The 6,000-nt window shown below is 37.9% G+C and overlaps 1 protein-coding gene across 2 annotated transcripts in view; it reads left to right on the top strand.

Annotated features, from left to right (window-relative positions):
- Nucleotides 1-634: 634 nt before the first annotated feature.
- The window catches only part of jak3 (Janus kinase 3 (a protein tyrosine kinase, leukocyte)), a 50,720-nt gene continuing 45,354 nt past the window's right edge, over nt 635-6,000 (top strand). For both annotated transcript variants that reach the window (XM_060932646.1, XM_060932645.1), the window contains exon 1: nt 635-775. The gene's annotated coding sequence lies outside the window, so the exon portion shown is untranslated. The remainder of the gene's footprint in view (nt 776-6,000) is intronic.

Genomic DNA, 6,000 nt, shown 5'->3' with positions numbered 1-6,000 from the left:
ACCCCTGGCGCAGATCACCACGATCTTTCGAAATCGAAAGAGCCAACAACAACACTGATTGTTAATATACTGTATTACACACCTTTATTTTTATAACAACATTACTGTGTCTTACATACATCATCAGCAGTAAAATTATTATTTAAAAATGGTTATTTAATATCCTAAATATTTCATGCTTTTACGAAAAATAAACAATTGCTACTTAGGGTATCAATTAAAAATATATAATATTAATATTATATAAAAAATTAAGCAAATAATCACCAACTAGCTCATGGTTAAATAACAGATTCAATGAATTTCATGAACTTCACACTTATTTTATTTAATAATATTTTGTCTCTCTAGTGTGTGCTTTCGACTCAAGAATAACTTTATAGATTTATCACCACTTTATTTTTATCCACATGGTTTTGTTAGTAAAACGATATTTCCTTTATTTGAGGTAGCTTATGTAAAGCCATCCATTTGTGTGAGAAAGAGGAAGTGATACTTCGTCTTTCCTCAACTGTAGAGTTTAAAAATGAGACACCACGAAGAAGAAATAGAAAAATAAAAGCGAACATTGAGGGGGAGGAACGTCTGTGTGTGCGGTTATGGTACGGGAAATCAGTGTGATGTCACACACACACTCATACACTGAACTCAGGAAGAACATCACACACACATGCATACACACACGGATGCACACACACACACACACACACACAAAATGCATTTTCATTGGGATGAAAAGTGACGAAAAACATCATCATCATCATCAATAAAAAAGGTAAACATCTGGATTTTATATCCTACGTTAGAGCATTAGAACATCTGCATGTGTGTGATGGTGTTTAATGGTTAAAATTCGTGTTGTGTAATAGCGCTGTGTGTGTGTGTGTGTGTGTGTGTAATCAAGTCTTCGATATTTATACTAAACATCTGAGTGATGGTTTTTCTCCATCTTATAAATATAAACATAATCATCTGGATTGTCGATATATGAAGCCTGACAGGTCTATGAACAATTTTACTGACATCAGGTTATTTGTATATTTATATTTTTATACACAGTTATATCCTTAACTTCATTCTCTTGAAACATTACGTATTTATATTTATCTCTTTATATAAAGACATGACTTTGTTTTTGTTTTTTAAAATAACTTTGTGTCTGAAATTTGTGAGAAGTCACTTCACTCGTATGACGCAGATGAGGTTTTTTTTTTTGTACTTCCTGACTGAAGACATTTTTGTTTCCATAGTTATGGGGTGCCAATAAATAAAAACACCAAGGATAAATTAAACGACAGATGAAAAATGTTTAATTAATTTCACATTTATGATGTTATTTATTTATTTATTTATTTTGTAAATCACATCCTGTTTGTTTTCTTCATTATAATTCATTCACTTTGCTACATCTAGCATATACATATACATACATATATATATATATATATACACACAGTGCCCTCCATAATTATTGGCACCTCTTGTAAAGCTTAGTAAAAAGGGTTAGAAAAAAATGCACCTTTTGGTGAAGTTGCTTCATTACCCACTAGAAAAAATTAGAAAAATCCAACCTTTAATTTAAATAAATTTATTCAGAGAAAAACAAATCCCTCATCAAGAAATAATTATTTTCAACAAAAACACAATTACTGGCAGCCCTGCGTTTAGTCCTCTGTCCAACCCCTTTTACCAGTAAAACAGTGCTGAGTTTCTCCTCTAACACTTTATAAGGTTGGAGATCCAGGGCAGGGCATTGAGCCCATTCCTCTTTACACAATCTCTCCACATCATCCAGGGTCCTCGACCCTCTCTTGTGCTCTTTCCTTTTCAGAGGTGGACAAAGTACCCAAGTTCATTACTTAAGTCAAAGTACAGATCCCACTGATCAAATGTGACTCCGATACAAGTGAAAGTTGGACAGTCAAACTTTTACTTAAGTTAAAGTACTGAAGTACTTGCTTTTAAAAATACTTAAGTATTAAAAGTACATTTTCTGTCAACGCATCATTGGATTATTGCCACAACGCTTACAAAACCTAATGCCGTGACCAAAGACAGAAATGTGAATTCACAAAATGAGCACATGCTGTGCCATCATGGTGGTTTAATGTTAAGATAGCTAGTCAGTGAAACTCCACCTGACATGCAAGCAAACACTTTTCAAACTTGAAATCATATTGGGTAGCTAACGCTACTAGAAAAGAAAGATGTCTACATTTTTTTTATTTGGCAAGATTATGCTAAAACATATTTCTGAAAGAACTTCAGATAAGTTAACATTATTCATGTTAGCATAACTCCATGTTTACATGCTAACTAACAGTGTCTGAGTTAACTAGCTATTTGTTAATGTTAGCCGTGGACAAGGCTATGGCAACTTGGCGGGCAAATCCATCAAAAGTCATTTGACTAACCAGACTGCACAGCTATTGCAATGTTATCACTAGCTCTAAAAGCACAAACAACTTCATTGCAAGCTTTCTCTTGGAATAAAAACATTTACAGACCTCAATATGCTTCTGCAGGTCAGATGGCGAGTTTTTGTAGGCTGTGATGTGGTTCGTTTTTGGCAAACAAAGCAAACATTTAAAATAAAATGACTCTTTATTCCTTTCAGAAAACTGAAACATGGGTTCTAGCTATAGCCATGAGTGCGAGCATTCCCCAGAAGAACCGTCTCCTTCCATTCGACCATCAACTGATCATGTTAAATAACGCTGCTGAGAAATCACTGAACTTGATTTTATACAGTCTATGGACGTGATGTGACCCTAGTGATTACTGATAGACTGTATCAGTGTCACCTGCGAAAAAACCAATCACATTTTAGAAAAGAAAAGAAAAAACATCCACTTTCAAAGCTGCTTCATAGTAACGAGGACCTTGATGGAAATGTAGTGGAGTGAAACATTTGATATTTGTCTTTCAAATGTGAAGTTAGAGTCATAAGTTTCCAAAAATAATACTCAAATAAAGTACAGATACTCAAAAAGTGTACTTAAGTACAGTACTCAAGTAAATGTACTTTGTTCCTATCCACCTCTACTCCTCTTCAGCCCTGCCCACAGGTTTTCACTGGGGTTCAGCTCAGGGGACTGAGATGTTCAGCGCAGAAGCTTGAGTCTGTGCTCAGTGAACCATTTTAAGTCAAGTCAAGTCAAGTTTATTTGTATCCCGCTTTTAACAATAAACATTGTTGCAAAGCAGCTTTACAGAATTTGAACGACTTAAAATATGAGCTAGTTTTATCCCTAATCTATCCCCAATGATGAAGCCTGTGGCGACGGTGGCAAGGAAAAACTCCCTCAGACGACATGAGGAAGAAACCTTAAGAGGAACCAAACTCAAAAGGGAACCCATCCTCATTTGGGCAACAACAGACAACATGACTATAACATTAACAGTCCTAACATAAAGTCAGCTTCGTTGATGCTATAAACCCCCCACCGATGGAAACCCAAGCGCAAAACCATTCACGACAACCACAGTCCCAAAATCAGCAAGTCAACTGCAGTCCTAAAGTCAGCAAGTCAACTGCAGTCCCCAGCCACAAAAGCACCACTGCAAGAGTCCAGAGCGTCCTCCAGGCGCAACTCCCAACTGTCCACATGGGGCCGTCCTCCACAGGAGCGATGCGATGAGACTCCAACCAGACACAGGGCACCAGGATGGATCAGGCAGGTCTGAGGAGCAGAAGAGGTTCAGCATCTTGATCCCAGGACTAACATGCAAGTCAGAGGGACAGATTTTTTTTTTGGGGGGGGGAAGAGAGAGAAAACACAGGTTGTTAGGTATGCCCAATGTCACCTGAATAAGTAGGAACAGTATACATATTGCACTGAGTACAAGCAGGGACTCCAGCAACTAACTCTGACAGCATAACTAAAAGGGGAGAGCCAGAAGGTAACACAGGCATGAGGGAGCCCCGGGACATAAAGCAGCAGCCACTACACCGTCAACAAACTCGAGTGAGCAAGCGAGTGGGGACTGACAGCATCCATACATCCCAGTTTACCAAAACACTCTGTCTGAGGATCCTCCAGATCTACACCTTTACCTCATAAACACCATTAACACAAGGCTTGACTGAACAGATATGTTTTCAGCCGAGACTTAAACACTGAGACTGTGTCTGATTCCCGAACATTACTTGGAAGGCTGTTCCATAACTGTGGGGCTTTGTAAGAAAAGGCTCTGCCCCCTGATGTAGCCTTCACTATATGAGGTACCAGCAGATAGCCTGCACCTTTTGGTCTAAGTCGGCGTGGCGGGTCATAGAGGAGCAGAAGTTCACTCAGGTACTGTGGTGCGAGACCATTCAGTGCTTTAAAGGTCAATAGTAGTATTTTATAATCAATACGAAATTTGATTGGGAGCCAATGCAGTGTGGATAAGACAGGGGTGATGGGGTCATATTTTCTAGTTCTAGTAAGGACTCTTGCTGTTGCATTTTGAACTAACTGGAGCTTGTTTATGCACTTATTGGAACATCCAGACAGTAAGGCATTACAATAATCCAACCTGGAGGGAACAAAAGCATGAACTAGTTTTTCCACATCATGTAGTGACATTAAATTTCTTATTTTAGCAATATTTCTGAGATGAAAGAAAGCTATCCGGGTGATGTTATCAATGTGAGTTTCGAATGAAAGACTGGGGTCAATAATCACCCTGAGGTCTTTTACTGCTGCACATGAAGAAACAGAAAGGCCATCCAGAGTTACTGTGGAATCAGAAAACTTACTTCTAGCTGCATGTGGTCTGAGTACAAGTACTTCAGTCTTGTCAGAGTTAAGCAGAAGGAAGTTAATAAGCATCCAGTGTCTAATGTCCTTCACACATTCCTCAATTCTATTAAGCTGGTGTCTCTCATCAGGTTTTGCAGAAACATACAACTGTGTGTCATCAGCATAACAGTGGAAACTAATACTATGTTTACGAATAATATCACCCAGAGGGAACATATATAAAGAAAAAAGCAGTGGACCCAAGACAGAACCTTGTGGAACACCAAACTTTACCTCAGTATGTCTAGAAATATCACCATTTACATCAACATACTGATAGCGATCAGTTAAATAAGAGCTGAGGCAGGAGAGGGCCGTTCCCTTAACTCCCACAACATTTTCTAGTCTATCCAGAAGAATGGAATGATCAATGGTATCAAATGCTGCACTAAGGTCAAGCAACACAAGCAGCGAGACACAGCCCTGATCAGACGCCAACAGTAGGTCGTTTACTACTTTAACCAGTGCTGTCTCTGTGCTATGATGATGTAGGTGCAATTGGGTAATTGAGTGATCAGTCTCATTAAATCTGAAGGTTAATAATTAAAATTGAATCAGTCTCATTTGAATCATACCATTGAATCGTTTTCATTGAATCAGTCTCATTGAATCATTTTCATTGAATCAGTTTCATTGGAATCATTTTCATTGAATCAGTCTCATTGAATCATACCATTAATTTTGGTGCTCAATAATAAATTACCAAACAGCTAAATTATGGTATATTCCAAATTATTATGATCACTTACCATATTACATAACTTATATGCACCTTTAGAATTCTTTTGAGATTGGATGACTTCAAGTATATTATTAGGCACAACAAACAAAGACACAGTTTCAATAATAATTTATTATAACAAAGATAAAATTGAATAGGTGGCACAGTGGTGTAGTGGTTAGCGCTGTCACCTCACAGCAAGAAGGTCCTGGGTTCGAGTCCCGTGGCCGGCGAGGGCCTTTCTGTGTGGAGTTTGCATGTTCTGGCATCTTTTTTCCCCAATAGAATTACTTCTGTTTTATCTGTGTTCAGCTGAAGAAAATTTTGTGACATCCAGTCGATACACTGGTAGAGACATTCAAGGGGGGCATAATCATTAGGTGATAGAGCAAAATAAATTTGGGTGTCATCTGCATAGCAGGGATACAAAATTGAGTTGTTCTTGATAATTTGTCCAAGTGGGAGCATATAAAGGTTGAATAGTAATGGTCC

The sequence above is a fragment of the Neoarius graeffei genome, chromosome 10, assembly GCF_027579695.1.
Source record: "Neoarius graeffei isolate fNeoGra1 chromosome 10, fNeoGra1.pri, whole genome shotgun sequence".
NCBI lineage: Eukaryota > Metazoa > Chordata > Actinopteri > Siluriformes > Ariidae > Neoarius > Neoarius graeffei.
The sequence above is the reverse complement of the archived record's forward strand: the minus strand, read 5'-3'. Positions and strand labels throughout refer to the sequence as shown.